The sequence below is a fragment of the Thalassophryne amazonica genome, chromosome 3, assembly GCF_902500255.1.
Source record: "Thalassophryne amazonica chromosome 3, fThaAma1.1, whole genome shotgun sequence".
NCBI classification, from domain to species: domain Eukaryota; kingdom Metazoa; phylum Chordata; class Actinopteri; order Batrachoidiformes; family Batrachoididae; genus Thalassophryne; species Thalassophryne amazonica.
The window spans coordinates 76,299,341-76,316,090 of record NC_047105.1 but is presented as its reverse complement, the minus strand read 5'-3'; the positions used below and the strand labels follow the sequence as shown (position 1 = coordinate 76,316,090).

The 16,750-nt window shown below is 40.7% G+C and overlaps 1 protein-coding gene across 1 annotated transcript in view; it reads right to left on the bottom strand.

The window, feature by feature from the left end:
* adipor1a (adiponectin receptor 1a) overlaps positions 1–8,121 on the bottom strand; it is a 29,977-nt gene extending 21,856 nt beyond the window's left edge. The window contains exon 1 of the mRNA XM_034166847.1: positions 8,006–8,121. The gene's annotated coding sequence lies outside the window, so the exon portion shown is untranslated. The remainder of the gene's footprint in view (positions 1–8,005) is intronic.
* Between the last annotated feature and the right edge of the window lie 8,629 nt (positions 8,122–16,750).

Here is a 16,750-nt window from a genome sequence, read left to right as displayed (position 1 = left end):
CCACAGCGGCTGAGAGCGCGCCGCACTCCGAGCGGCGATCGACAGGCTGAAACGACCAGATCATTTCCAAAGTGAAGGCTGTGTTGATTCGGGACGTCGTCTGACTACCACATAAATGGCAGAAGACGTGGACATCAGCACTTTTTCGACACATTCCACTGTTACAGGAGTTTTGTCATGGAAAGAGGAGCGGAGGAATGCGCCACAGAGCCGCGAATGGCATGGGATAAAAGCACCTCCGTGTTGGTCTCACAGGACGGCTTTCAGACGGCTTTCGGTGGCTTTTCAGTCGTGTGACTATCTGAGAAATTGTGGATGAGCTGGACATGCCAGAACATGTCCTGTGAGGCTTCATCACGCCGTTGCTTTGTGCCATGCGGCTCCGTCCTGACGAGCGAAATCCTCCGCTCCTCTTTCCATGACAAAAACTCCTGTAACAGTGGAATGTGCCGTTCATTTCCAAACTGAACGCTGTGTTGATCCGGGACATCGTCTGACTACCAGAGAAATTGCAGAAGACGTGGACATCAGCACTTTTTCGGCACATTGAGACAGACGTGCGGAGGAATTTGCGCGTCGGGACGGAGCCGCATGGCGCAAAGCAACGCCGTGATGAAGCCTCACAGGACATGTTCTGGCATGTCCAGCTCATCCACAATTTCTCGGATAGTCACGCGTCTGAAAAGCCACCGAAAGCCGTCCTGTGAGACCAACATGGAGGTGCTTTTGTCCCGCGCCATTTGCGGCTCTGTGGCGCATTCCACCGCTCCTCTTTCCATGACAAAAACTCCTGTAACAGTGGAATGTGTCGAAAAAGTGCTGATGTCCACGTCTTCTGCCATTTCTATGGTAGTCAGACGACGTCCCGGATCAACACAGCCTTCACTTTGGAAATGATCTGGTCGTTTCAGCCTGTCGATCGCCGCTCGGAGTGTGGCGCGCTCTCAGCCGCTGTGGGCAGTCTTTAAACCGGCTGTAACACTCCTTAATCTGTGTGATCCCCATAAAATCGTCCCTGAAAGCCATTTGAATTTTCCGAATGGTGTCCACCTGGCTGTCTCTCTCAGTTTCTGGAAAAATTTGATGCAGCAAAGCTCCAAATCTTTCAGACATTTTACTCGCAATAAAAATCTGACGAGGGGGGTGGACCAGTGCTCACACAAAGCTTGCTCACAGGCGAATGACGCAACCGACAGGCGTGAAAAAAACTCACGTATGTGCATGAAGGTTCAAGCTTAGCTGATGCAATCACACGTGATTCAAATCCATATGGTTTTTGCAAAAAATAAGAAGGTCGGATAGTTTTCTAACAGACCTCGTACATGGCTTGCGGTTGTGAGGCCGGTTGGATGTACTGCCAAATTTTCTGAAATGCCTTTGGAGACTGCTTATAGTAGAGAAATTAACATTCAATTTAAGGGCAAGAGTGCGACATTCCTGCAGTCAGCATGCCAGCACTCTCCCTCAAAACTTGCAACATCTATGACATTGTGCTGTGTGATAAAACTGAACACTTTACAGTGACCTTTTATTGTGGCCAGCTTAAGGCAGACCTGTGCAATAATCCTGCTGTCTAATCAGCATGTTGATATTCCACACCTGTGAGGTGGGATGGATTATTTTGGCAAAGGAGAAGTGCTCACTAACAGTTTTAGACAGATTTGTAACAGTATTTGAAAGAAATAGGTCTTTTGTGTATATAGAAAATGTTTTAGTTCTTTGAGTTCAGCTCATGAAAAATGGGAGCAAAAATAAATGCGTGTTGCATTTATTTTTTTGTTCAGTGTGTGTTAAAATATATAACATTAAACAGTGCTGTGCTATTTTTAAGGTCCGATTACGAGATAAAATCCCCCCCCAAAATCTGTTATTTAAAGGTGAGACTTCTTGTAGTCACACACTCTTAACCCAGATTTTGTTTTAACTTAAATTTCTGAGTTATCATTAATTATTCTTTCGTGTATTCTCATTACTAAACTAAAATAGTTGATTGCACTATTCAACTGAAATTTTTGGTGGAATGATCATGTTAAGCAGAGTTAACTTTTTGTCTCAAGTTTCTGTAAGGGAGGGGAGGGGCCCATTTTAAAGTCTACCTAGCAAGCATGTCAAGTGTGAAGACTCCACTCATCCTGCTGCTTCTGCTCATGGCTTGCTGTGCTCAAATTCAAAACCTGTGGATTTTGAGAGCAACACATAACTTTCTGGTCTAAACACGGTTCACTGAAAATAGCTTAGTGTTTAAGTGCTGCTTTTTTTTTTTTCTCTCCGCTGTACGCAGTGTACACTTGGCTGTGGGTTTTTGAAAGAAACACCGACTTAAAGTGGAATGTAGGCTTCAAGTTAGTTATTTGTTAACTTTGTGGAAATTAGTTTAGCCCAAAGAGTGGTCCAGTGAGAACACGTTAGCTAAACTGAAGTTATTTTTTGGCAATATAACTCATCATTTGGTGTGCTATTACTAAATCAAACACATTTCAACTGTTGCTTTTTTTTAACATGCACTTATTTTTTTGTTTAGGTTTAGTTAATGTATTAAATACTTTTTAAACAAAATTGTATTTAAACAAAATTGTAGAACTTAAAATCTATTCAGTTATATTAGTCACTTTGTTGCCTTTTTTTTAGTAAACATTTGTCACATTTTTTACAGTACAGTTTTAATGCATTTTTTCCTGTTTTTACTTGTCTTTTGGTTGACAAGGTGTTCATGATGTGTTCCTTTGTAATATTTTTTAAATAAAAGTCTTTGGAACATTTAAATGTATTGTAGCAATCGCCGGGCCGGTTGCTAAGACTGTGAACTGTTATGCCGCGTACAGGGTTTTGAGAGTTTTAAGTGTTGTTAATGTGTTTCATGTTAGTTTAATAGTGTGGTTAGTGTTACTGATTTATTGTGTTCAATAGTTCAGTTGGGTTAGTCAAGTTTAGTTAAGTGTCTGTTGCCACCATAAGTGAAAAGTGTATTGCGTTTGATGCTTTCCACTATTTTCTGTGTTTGGGTTGCAAATAAAACGGCACCTCCTTGCGGAAGAGTGCAGAAAAGCTCAGAGCGTCTCGTTCTTCCACACCACTCGCCACAGTATTCTTTAATTCCTTCCCTTCCATACACTTTTGTTGAAACAATGCATTATAATCTCAAAATAAAGATGGAGTAGTTAATTAAATTACAACAAAAGACATTACTTACATTAAGAAATTGTTTTAACTATTGATTAATAATGTTTATTATGTTATTTGTCATATGTTTACGTATGTTTAACTTAAAATAGTTATTTTATACACCAATGAGAAATCATTTATGTGAACTAATGATTTTGAGCAACAACTACTACTGTGACTTGTTAATACAACTTAACCTGATTAGTTTTAGCTTGTGTAAAAACAAAAGGGGTTTAAGGCAACGGGTTTCCACGCAATTTTCTAGTAAACTCAACTAATTCAGGTTAAGAGTGCAGCAGCAACAATTTAAAAAACTGTAAAAATTTGATAAAAATAGATTGAACAATTGATTGAACATCCTGCAGCTAAAGGCTAAGCTAAAGTTAGCTGATAAAACTGCAGGAGAAAAGTTCTCCTGCAGCATGCCACCCAGCGAGTGCTGCAGGAGCAAGTATTGTAGGGGAGACCGGGGCCATTCTCCTCCAGAAAAATTTAAAATTTATAACTCTCTGAAATACTATTGTCTACATTTTGAGAGCCAAATTTTGCTAAAATATGTTGCATAAATAGACAACCAGGTAACAGCTCAAAAAACAGTTTTAATAACAGTAAGACAAACAGATATCAGATCAGAATCTTAAGAATCGTAATTGATTCTTGAAATATGAATTGATACCCAGCCCTAATAAAATACACCAGAGACCACTAATTATTACCGCATGTGCACGGATAGACTTGCAATTATGAATACTTCGTGTTGCCAACTGGGATGTTAAATAATGTGCGACATGTCCTTAAAAACAGAAAAGCCCCCCCCCCCCCCCCCCCCACGCTGGTTGAATCACAGTGTAGGGGTCCAAATCACAGCATAGGAGTCCCCTATGCTCATCTGCACTGGCAAGAACCCTGTATATCAAGAACATATTGTTTTAAAGCAGGGGTGCCTAAGTTCGGTCCTCGAGATCTACGTTCCTGACACTCTTACTTGTCTCCCTGTTCCAACACACCCGATTCCAATGAAAAACTCGTTAGCAGGCTTTTAATGAGCCTTTCATTGGATTCAGGTGTGTTGGGGCAGGGGAGACAACTAAGAGTGCCAGCAAGGTAGATCTCGAGGACTGAACTTAGGCACCCCTGTTTTGAGGCATATAAAATAAACTGGATTTAAACTATAAATTTCCTGTATGTTAACTGGCTTGAAACAGCTTTAAACCAAAGGAAAATTGTTTCAAACCTGATGTTTTGAGAAACTAGTTTCAGCATTTTGTGAAAAACCAAAAAAATGCTAAATAACAGTCCAACAGCCTACAGCCCAGCCTCCTCACCACCTTCCAGATTATATGGGTGGTATGCAGTACAGGGTTGGACCTATATTATACCCACTTGCCCATGCTCAACCACAAGTGCTGGAAGAATAGCAGGTACGTGATATGGCCTGGACGTCTAGTAAAAGTCCAATACAATTTGAAGATATTGCTTTGGGTTGTAGGAATCTCTGATATGGATTTTCAACAATACATAAACAAAGGTCTTAAAAAGGTTTACCCCAAATAAAAATATACAGCAGCAGGACGGGATCCGTTATAACTGGAACCAAGATCGACAAAGATGAGGTCTTGCAACATGTCATCACAGTCATGTGACCTATGTAGCTAATAGCACTGTGATCTTTATGATAGTCACAGATTCTATGTGTTGCACTCTGACAGTGAATCTCATGGCTGCTGCTTTGCATGGTACATTTACATTACACAAGAAAGTAAAAAGTAGGAAAATATATGCCATATGGCTTAATCTTCTAAAAATGAATTGTAGAAAGTCTAAATTAGGATGCACATTAATGAAAAATTGTGCTCTCTGGTTTACATTCACAAGTAGGGTGATTCAAAGCCTTGTTGGTTACTGAAATTAAGTTTTTTAATTCACTCAGGATTAGGGATGGGTATTGATAGGATTTTATCGATATCGATGCCTTTATCAATTCCACTTGTCGAGCCAATTCCTTATCGATTCCCTTATCAATACCACTTGTGAATTTTCTGTGTACTAAAAGTAGAATTTACAGGTTTTCTATGTCAACAACATTTTATTGAGTCTTAAACTAAATAAATATGGAATTGGTCACTGGATCCTTGATCTCTGGACATAAATACAAATAAACAAAACCTGTAGTTTTTGTCAAAAGCATTTCCTTTCAGTCACTAATGCACAAATTTAACTCCATACATAGACTCTGAAAATCAGCCTTCTTTATGTAATTCATAAAGAACGCAGGACATCTCATTTTGGGAGGAAAAAAACGTTTTTGTCAATTGCAGTTTATTGTTTGTATTCCAAGTTTGGAAAGAGGTGTCATTTGATTTAAACAGCGATTCGCTTTTAAGTTTAAGCAGACTTTAACTTGAGAGCGGCTAAGTGTTTGGAGCTGTGCAAACGGAACGGAGGACGAGTCTCGTTTCTTGCCGGCAACAATTCAAGAGTCCCAGTTAGTGACTTTAATCTGCACAAAAGTGACTCATGATTGACAATTTTAAATGGCTTTGAGAGAGGTTAAGAAGCAGACTTGCTGCTTCTGAAAAGCAGCAAAGCAGAGAACCAACGAAGCAGCGGGTTGGAGCACTGCTTCGTTGGTTCAAGCAGAGCCGTGCTGCATTGTCTGTAATCAATGTAGAGAAATGATCATTTTCCTGATAAACGCCCTCAAAAACAGTGGTCGCTCTGAAGGACCGATAAGAGAATCGTTAAGCAAAACGGCTATTGATGCCAGTGGATCAAATCATTTCTTAATTATTGAAAAGAACTGGTTCTCGATACCCAACCATACTCAGGATCAAGTAAAATAACATTCTCTTGTAGGCACCGGCTATCCATACACAGCCATATGAAGTTCTATTGGTACGTAGAGTCTCTCTCAGTCAATATAGGTCACGTGATCATGAGGCTCTGTACTTACACATGTATTTCCTATTTGTACTTAGATTCCAAAACTACGTTAAGCGCCGGTCACAACCCACCGTGCATTTTTTTCGCCGTACGTTTTCTGCGGATGCCACGGCCACTACGTTTTTGTGAAAACGTGCGGAGGCAGTAGCAAGAGGAGGGAGGGAGTACGTTCAATGCACGACTCTAGGAGTGTAACGATAAAGAGAGTTGACAATAAAGCAGTGTGTGTGTGTGTGTGTGTGTGTGTGGGGTCAGCTTTTCTTTTGATGTGTGTGTTATGAGCGGGACCGGAGCGGCAGTTGTTTTTTTGGCGTCGGCGATGCATGAGCATGTCCAGCCTGCAGCGGTCAGTTGTACGAGTGTTTACTTGCCTCAAAAAGTTACAGCTAGTGGAGTGTCTGTGTTGCTGAAGTTTGGAAATAAAGTCCAAGTGAGAAGCTACATCGTGCATGCAAGTCTGTCGGCCTCCCCACATCAGAGTTAGTGAAAAGTCACACAAGGTGTGAAACACTGATAGAGGAATATATTCACTACACACTTGATTACCAGCTTTTTAAATTTCAACTTAATTCTAATTTATATATGTGTATCACAATCTTCAAGATCTGATACCTACAATTTAATTCCATAGTATGTGGTGAGTAGCCTACTGCCTCTGTACAGATTTGGTTAATTCAATAGTAATTGAATGAAAATGTGCTGCTTTGTATCCGTACTGAGGCAGTACTCACAACGTGCGTCATCTGTACTGCTGGTGAATCCGCAGCCTGGCCGCAGCGAAAGTTCTGCATGCACTAAAACCTCTACGGCGTGTCTGCGTTCTCCTAAATTCGTACTGAGGCAGTACTTTATTAGATTTAGCCCACGTTTTTGCAAGTAGACTGCACGCACGTGCAAGTACGGCGGGTTGTGACCACGGCTTTAATCACAACTACTAACCCTAACAAGGCTGCGCTAAGCAGGAATAGAATTTGGAATTATTAATAAACTATGTATGAATTGCCCCTTCTCCTTTTAACACATTTTTTGCAAACAATGATGTAATGATTTTTTTTTTTGCCATGAAAATTTCAATTATTGTATGATTTTAAATTCAAGTCTTCTGCCCATATGGGGAAGCCTGACAAGAATGCACAGAGATTTCAACCACATCGTGACCTTGAACCCGTAATTTGTGTCAAACTGCGATAGAAGTGCACCACTACACCCCTAATGAGCTTGTTCTTTGCTTTGCACTGGATTATTATGGTGTGCAGTACATTGTGGTAGGCAACCCCAACTTCTTCCATTGAAAGCTATTAAATTTGAAGAATGACATTCCCCATCTTCTCAAACACTGTAATGTTAGAAGCAGGCTCGAGGCTACTCACGTTTGTGTATCTTCTTCAAAACGTATGACTGACAGCAAGTAACCCTTTTGATGTTTAACGTTTAAACCAAATACTATAAAACCTGTGAACCGGGGAACCAGAACAAACTGTTCTTGCGTACAAAAGGGGAACTGACCCTACACCTGACAGTACTGCTGAAGCTTGTCGTCACCTCAAACCCAAACGCTTTGACAAGTTGTTTAGCAAAAGCGACCAGGCACCGTCTGGAAACACAAAATAATAAATAACGAACCACCGGTCGTTCACCATATAGCTAGGAACACTTAATAAGCCACAGCTCAAGTAAAACGACAAAACACTGAAGTGTGTAAGTTAACAGCAGCGGTTGACATTTGCTTGCTAATGTTGGCTTTTAGCTAGCGCTGTTACCCACTGAAGCAGCGACATGGTTTAGTCAAACTTACTAACGCCAAACCCAGAACCTTCGACATGGAATAGATTGATTACATTAGTTAGATTACTTACTCCATAATGTAAAGGGAATTTTACAAAAAACTGACATTAATTACCTGACAGAGAAACGCTGTAACCAGGAAGGTGAATTATTTACTAAAACGCGAGCTCTCTTCCGTAAACTTAATCTTCCATCCTTTCTTCAAAATAAAAGCATGCCTTCACGTGCGGGGGAAAATCTTTTCAAAATATAGGTTGACTAGCATGTTGCCCATAGTGATCAATGGGCTCTATAGATTGGATAGTGCTTATAAAATAGGTAGCAGACATTTTTCAAGGGTAATAAATTATGCAACGTTTCTATAATGAGTTGGAATGACGTGTGAGTCCAGATGTTTTTAGAACCTTAAGCCTCAACAGTTTTTTTTGAGGAAGAACTCAACCCATTTGTGTCCTGTTAATTACTGTCTTAATGTATTTATAAATTGTTTGGTTCTTGTTTTCATATACACATGATGATTAATATCAGTATTAGTATTATTACTTCTATTGTCATTTGAGTTTTAAATGGACCAAGATGGAAATAAGTGTTTTCAATTTCTTGTGTCATCAATGTATTATATTATGTACTTACATTGAACTAAATAAAATGACGCATGCATACACCACGTTGTCTTTAAAATATAGATGATTTACCGCTCCCTGCTGGAATGGATGTGAGCCCACAATTTAATTATCAACATCCATTGTTCACTGTTGTTAGCTAATATCCATAATTTCTCCAAAAATATTAATCCTATCAACTTTCCATTTTAACAGCATTCATCCTTGACCAAAATACATATGGATACAAAACAGCAAATGTCGTCTCTCCCCAGTTTCTCCATGATCAAAGCCATACACACGAATACAAGCACTCAGAGGCCACTTCGCTATTAACATATGGATTCATGCACAGATTTTACATCTGTATTTGTATGGCAAAAAGAAAAAACATTCTAACTACTTTAAACAGGGGGAGGAGGGTATGAAAAAACTTTATTATATATTTATAAATGTATCAAATTCTACAGACTATCAACCACACTGAAATAGCAACATTATTCACATGTGATGTAGAAACCTGATATACAACCCCTGGCAAAAATTATGGAATCACCGGCCTCGGAGGATGTTCATTCAGTTGTTTAATTTTGTAGAAAAAAAAAGCAGATCACAGACATAACACAAAACTAAAGTCATTTCAAATGGCAACTTTCTGGCTTTAAGAAACACTATAAGAAATCAAGAAAAAATTTTTGTGGCAGTCAGTAACGGTTACTTTTTTAGACCAAGCAGAGGAAAAAATTATGGAATCACCCTGTAAATTTTCATCCCCATATTGTTGTATATTAAGTCATTATTTTGGTAAGGGCACATTGCTTCTTCCAAAATCTAATGGGTAATGCAAAAGAAAAGTTAAAAGAACCACCCTAGTACAACAATGTATAACTTTACTATTAACTTTAATTACATTATTAAACAGCAAGTTACTACATTAGTCATCAATTATATTTATAAACTGGTCCTCTGAGGAATCTAAATGTGTTCTTATTGCTGAAATGTTCTCCTTGGCTATCTTTGTTTGAGGTTGTATTGTCTTCCGTCATCAGCAGCAGCTATGTTGTGTGTTCAGATGTGGCTTATGAGTCCAATATTTTGCTGCACATACCTTCCTTACTGCAGTGAGGGCAGCTCACTCCAGTAGGGAGAGAATAGATTTAGGCAGAAGAGTTTTTTTTTCTTCTTACTCTTTCCTTCCACGCTTCCTCCATAATGAATGACAGATCTCCAGATGGTTCTCTTGGGTGAATGCTTCCTATCTGTTAACATCAGTGTTGCTGCTCTTGAGATTTGCTTCAAGGATGTACATAAGGTGCTTCTGCCCTTCTCTTGATCATGTTCGCACCTTAAGATGAATGCAAAATACCTGTTTCTGCAGTCAACTGTCATCTATTTTGAGAACATGTCCTGCTCATAGAAGATGCTTTTTGATGATTACTTCAGTGCTGGTCGATTTCATTATAAGATGAAGTAGGAACATGCCTGTGGATTTGCCAGTTTATCCAAGACAACTTGAAGACCTGCAGACCTATCTTCACAGCCGCTGTGTAAATGGATTCCACACCAGTCTACATCTTTCGCCCAATCCTCCATTGAGGATTTCGTGAGGGATCTCTCTTAGCCTGGAACTTCACCTTTAACCTTACTGCCATGTGTAACCCTGCTGAAAACATATGCTCCTGATGGCATCACTCTAAGGATCACTGGACCATACAAGCCTTCCCACCACAAGGTCCACTGGAGAGGTGTTGACAAAGTAACTGCAAGTTTACTGAACACAGCGTTACTGTATTTTACCATGCTTACTGCTGTTTTATACAGTTACATTTTAATAGGATACAATCTAATCCTGACAGAAAATAATTACTCCAGAATGGGTAACAGTCTTGGCTGGGGACATAATTTGTGATGTACTGGCATCCCATTCAGGGGAAGTCATAGACTCTCATCAGCTTCTGCTATGGTATGGTAGCAGCTGCTATCTGGGGAGAAGCACTGGACCGATGAGTCTCAGGGCCTACACAGGACTTACTTCCTGGACACCATATTATTGTACACAAGTCATTATATTTTCGTTAATTATACCTGTAGTGCAAAAGAACAAAACAAAACAAGCAAACAAACAATAACAAAACAAAGTGCCCAAAATGCATTTATTGAACTGGGGCTGTGCACCTTCAAAAACAGTGAGGTTAAAACATGGTCCAGAAGTCGAGGTATGTTCCTTTGTTCTAGTGGAAACATGAAATTGGGTGTTCTTGGCTATTCTGAGGGTCACATCCGGTATCTCCACCATACTGCCGAACCACTTTGGGCCATGGATGGCAAAAACCCCTATCTTTGGAAAGTAACCATGTATCTGCTGTAGCAGGTGAAACATTAGCATCCCCTTGGGCTTCTCTAGCTGCTGGATCCTCAACAATGAGACACCTGCATGCTGAAAGAGGCCAAGGAGACATCCATGTTTCACCTGGCTGGGGCATAAAAACTGTTGAGGTTGATGTTGCTTCACAAAGCAAGTGATACTTCTCATCTGAGTCTCCTTATGCAACAATTTGACACATTCATTCCAGCAGTGCCCAAGGATCTTACCTAAGACATTAGTTGTCATTTAAATCACTGGTTAGTGACCAAGTCTCACAACAATTTAGTAAGACAGGAAAAAACCAGGACTATGTGGACCTTTGTTCTCTTGCAAAGGTATCAACATCATGAAACGCCTGTCAGCAACCTTTTATCTCAGCTCTTCTTATATCCCTGTCAGACATAGACAGAATCATGCAGAATGGTGTCAGAATTATGAATAGGCGCACATCCGAAAAGTGTTGGATTTCAGTTCCAAAACGTTCTGACAGCCATCTGTGGAAGTCCACACAGTTGGTCAAAATCGGCTGGTGGCCCCAAGCATGATGCAGATGTTCAAAACCCTCCGGGCGCCGTTGAGATGGGACACCTATCTGACGGGGGTCCCATGTGCAGTCTGAGGACCATCTGACTGCAATTTACATATTCTGATGCCGGAAAAATGGGATCCGAAATGATTTGAGCTAGATCTGGCAGGTATGCCTGCCGGTATGACCTGCATGTGTCATGTATAATAATGTCCACCAACCCCAAGAGCACATGAATCTCACTTCCAACAGCGATCTAGGAGTGTTTCACAGCACAGAGGTGGATGCGAAGCCGGGACAGCAGCTCGGAGTTAAAATCCTCTCACCTAAAATAAAACAATCAATCCCATGTGATAATCCAACCATTGCGGTGCCCAGAGCTGCGTAGTGCTCCTGAAGTGAGCAAACATGAAAAAGAAAGTTCCCTGGAAAGGCGCTCCGTCTGATGTAGGGGACAGCATGGCCCAACGCCAGCAAACTTTGAGCAAAGCTTCCGGGGTTACTAAGCCCGGATGCGCGCGCTTAGTGGCCCATACAGTGTTATGCATGCACACACACACGGCGGAGTGATAATTGCAACCCCACACGTGTGCGCAGAGCGCACGTGTGCGAGGAACACAGCGCTCCAGCCCGTGTTTGCCATCCAGCCATTTGGTCATTGGGCAGTCTTCAGCGCCTTTTATGGCCGTCTGACAGCAGTCTGTATAATCTACCTGTTGTCGACATTCGCTTTGGATGCCGTTGTGCAGGTGTGGACAAGGTACTCTGGATGCATTCTGACAGGGCTGACCACGCCTCTTCCTCCCAACTGCGTCAGATTATGGCAATATTTGCCGTGCCGGGCATGGTTCCAGCACATTTTTGCCACGTGTGACGGGGGCTTTAGACATCTCTCGATCTCAAAGAAAGCATGAATGTCATTGTCATTGCTAAGGAAAGTGAATTCTATGGGTGCTGAATTCAAATATAGCACTAAAATATCGCATTTGTTGTATTACAAAATGGTGGTTTGCAAGAATACTTTTTTTTGCTACTTTTGTGTTCATATTCCTTACTTTAACACACTGGTCTCAACTCATTAGAAGTGCAAAGTTTCTTTGTTTTTAAATACACAGAACAAAAACACTAGGCTGCCTTTTCCATTTGGTGTGTAGCTCATTAATTTTAGGGATACTGAGTATTTTACTGTAAAAGCTACAATGCAGAGGATGAGAAATAAAGATAGACAGATTCAATAACAGGTGAAAATTTTTGTGTTCAGTAGGATAAAAGCATGTGTTGTCAGCCTTCCAAGACCAGTGTTTTCCTCTCCTGCTGAATCAATTCCCAAGTAATAATTTCTCAGGCATATAATTCTGTTCTGTGTGAACATTTTATTTGCAGTTAAAACACAAAACACAAAAACTAAACCCATAATATTTAAAATACTAAATTAGATTTAATGCCAGTTAATAATACTACAATGCACATTTTTTAAAATCACCTTTGTGTAGAAAAAGTTCCCTAAATCAAATGTGATTAGTTACTTCCAGCTCTAAGTTCTATTATGCATTTTATTCACCAACTTTCATCTTTTTAAATAACCTTTGTAAACACATGTCAATATTCATTCATATATAAAGATGTCAATTTAAAGACAAATACAAGCCCTTTGGGTGCAAACAAAACTCAACAATATGCAAATATTACCTTTTATTTGGTTCCACAGGGAAATCTTTTCACAGATTGTTTTAAGAGCAACATTACACATTAATTGTACCTGACAAAATGACAAAGACTAAGGCATTAAAAAAGAGTCACACAAGGTAACAGTTCTTGTTTGTTGTTTCATAAATGTACAAACAATCTTTACTGCTGCTGGTTCTTGCATATTCATCTCCATCTCTTCAATGTATCAAATTTCACATGGGTTCAGTGGTGCACATCAAAATAAATCAATACACAATACAAAACAGCTATCATTTTTAGAGGAAGGCCATTGTGTAGCTGTGGCTCAATTTGGACTATGTATGTTCTATTCCTTAGATGTGGTGGCACTAACAAAAGACAGGAGGATGACGAGGACAGACAGGATTAGGAATGAATGTATCAGAGGGACAGCTCAGATAAGACAGCTTGATGACAAAGTCAGAAAGGCAAGACAGACGGTTTGAACATATGCAAAGGAGGGACTCAGGGTATATACTGGGAAAAGGATGTTGAGAATGCAGCTAAGAGGCAGAAGGAGAAGAGGGAGGCAAAAGAGGAGGTTTATGGGTGTAATGATGGAGGACATGCGAGTGGGTCATGTGACAGAGAGATGCAGAGGACAGGGTGAAGTGGAGACAGATGATCTGCTGTGGCGACCCCTAACGAGAGCACCTGAAGGCACAAATATATATTAGGGCTGTCAATCCATTAAAATAATTAATGATGACCAGTTGACACAGTTAACTCACAACAACTGGATGTAGATGGCAGTATTCATGGCATCTATATCGTCTAAAACATATAGCTGATATTTTCACTTTGTAAAACGACCGACGTGACATTATTTCCAATAACTTGCCCGGAATTAGTTTAAAATATTAAACCATAAGTCAAAACTGTCTACCTGTGCATGACTCCAGTGATATGCCAGCAAGTCTACCCCCCCCCCCCCCGCCCCCTTCCTCTTCCTTTCTCTCTGGTAGTTAGCTCTCCTCTGTGTGCAGAGGATAGAGCTATATCATTCATGCCTGTCTGCTAAAAAACATGTAACAGGTAGGCACTAAAATCTGTAATTTCAGACTTTACAAATGTTTGTAACTGTTAACCTTTGTTCACTATACCCGCAAAAATATTTTCACAGTCTAAAAGTTATCAGAACTAAATTTATCAGAACCTAATTGGTCCACTGATGGTTTTTAAAGTTATCTGAAAAGCTAATCCGCTAATGAAAATGTTAGCTTTGATAATTAGAGGTTAGCGGAACTGTGCCCACCACTATCTAACATTAGGAACTAATCTTTGCTGAGAATTGGACATTTCATCAGGCAGGAAACACGGAAGAAAGGATTTCTAGTACTCTGAAAAAGTTTTAGGCATCCCAGACCTCTAATAAAAGCAGCATTTGATGCTCCCCACCACCCCCTTTTTATTGGCATGTCAACATGAAATCAGTTCAAACTAAAGTAAATATGTGAGCTATATATATTTTGAGTCCATAATAATAATAATAATGTCAATGATAATACATCCATCCTTCCATCCATTTCCTATATCCGCTTACTAATATTAAGGGTCATGGTGGGTTGAAACCTATAGGTACCTTGACACTTGCATGAATTTGAGCTCCACAATGCTGTGAAATTGGTCATGCCATTGTGTCCCACTTTGTCCCGCTTGACACCATGCTATATACGAGGGCTATCAGAAAAGTATCCTACCTTTTTATTTAAAAAAAAAACTATATGGATTTGAATGACGTGCGATTACACCAATCATGTTTGAACCCTCGTGCGCATGTGTGAGTTTTTTCACGTGTGTCGGTGACGTCATTTCCCTGTGGGCAGGCCTTGAGTGAGATGTGGTCCCGCCCTCTCGGCTGAATTCCTTTGTTTCACACGCTGCTCGAGACGGCGCGCGTTGCTTTATCAAAAATTTTTTTGGACATGTGAGGAATATCCGAGTGGACACTATTCGAGAAATTAAGCTGGTTTTCGGTGAAAAGTTTAACGGCTGATGAGAGATTATGGGGTGTTTCTGTCGGTGTAAGGACTTCCCACGGTGCGGGACGTCGCGCAGCGTTTCCAGGCGCCGTCGTCGGCCTGTTTCGACCTGAAAACATTCTAATTTAAGGCTTAATTCACCCAGGACGTCGTGAGAGAACAGAGAAGATTCAGAAGAGGCCGGCATGAGGACTTTATGCGGACATTCCACTGTTTAAGGACATTTTTTAATGAAAGACGTGCGCGCAAATTCGCCGAGTCGTTTCCGTGGCGACTCAGCGAATCTGTGTGCGCCATGACAGGAAAAACACCTCTGTGTTGAAAACCATTTGTAAAATTCAGGCGGCTTTTGATGGCTTTCAACAAGTGAGTAACTGAGAAATTGTTTAACAGCTTGGGCATGTTCCAACTTGCCCGTTAAGGTTTCCAACGGAGGTTTTTCCTGTCGCGACCCCCCGCGGTCGGGTCCGGCCCGACATGCGACTCTGCCCGCATGTTCTTTCATTACAAAATGTCCGTTAACAATGGAATGTCCGAATAAACTCCTCATGCCGACTTCTTCTGAAAGTTCTCTGTTCTCTGACGACTTCCTGGGTCAACAGAGCCTGAAATGTGGAAGTTTTCAACTTGAAACGGCGAGACGCTGCCGCCTCGAAGCACAGATCACCGTCAGGCGCCGTGGGCCGTCCTTAAAGCAACAGTTACAGACCAAAATCTCTCATCAGCCGTTAAAATTTTTTACCGTAAACCAGCTGAATTTATCGAATGGTGTCCACTCAGTTGTGCCTTACAGTTTTGAAAAAATCTGATCAAACAAAGCAGCAGTCTGAGCCATTCCTAAACAATGAAAAAATTGACGAGAGGGTGGGGGACTCCTCACTCAAACACTGCCCATAGGCGAATGACGTAAACTCTCGCATGCCCACGAGGGTTCAAGCATGTCTGATGTAATCACAAGTGATTCAAATCCATATGGTTTTTGAAAAAAATAATAAGGTCGGATACTTTTCTAATAGACCTCGTAAAATAAAGCCTGTGCCATATCATGGAGCTCCACATGGAGCTCTGTGACTTAAGCTCTGTAGCCAATGACTCATTTGCTCTCAGAATTTGGCTGATGACACCATTCTCTCATTGCTCCCAGAATCACAGAGAAATTTTACCTACAGCTACTGGTTGTCTCGTGGTCGTCGTGTGGTGGAGAAGGCATTTGGAGTCTTGTCTCAAAGGTAATTATTTATAATTGTTGCGGTTAGTGTTGCTAGGCTACAGGTAAAGTGTGTACATACTTAAATACACACCTATACACCCACATACTATATAATGGCCCGGTCACACGCCAATTAACGAAGGGCAACAAAGCCCAAACTAAACAAGAAATCTGGACTTTCATTGGCATCGTTTATCCTTCCTTCAGCTTCGTTCCTGCAGCTGGTGTTTCATCAGGATTTTTAAACTGTCAAAAAATTTGAACGAATGCCGCCCGAAAACCTCAATTCATCCATATTTCGTTTTGCTGGAGTTTTTGACGGTTTCTTGTCGTTTGCTTACTTTTTGTAACGTTAGTGTTTAGTTCAACTTTGTTCAACCAGCTGAATGTTTTCACACAGTACAGAAGGCGGTTTGTGAGCGCTCTTGTGGAAGAGAGATGCAGCTCCCACGCGGCAGAGCTGGTGTC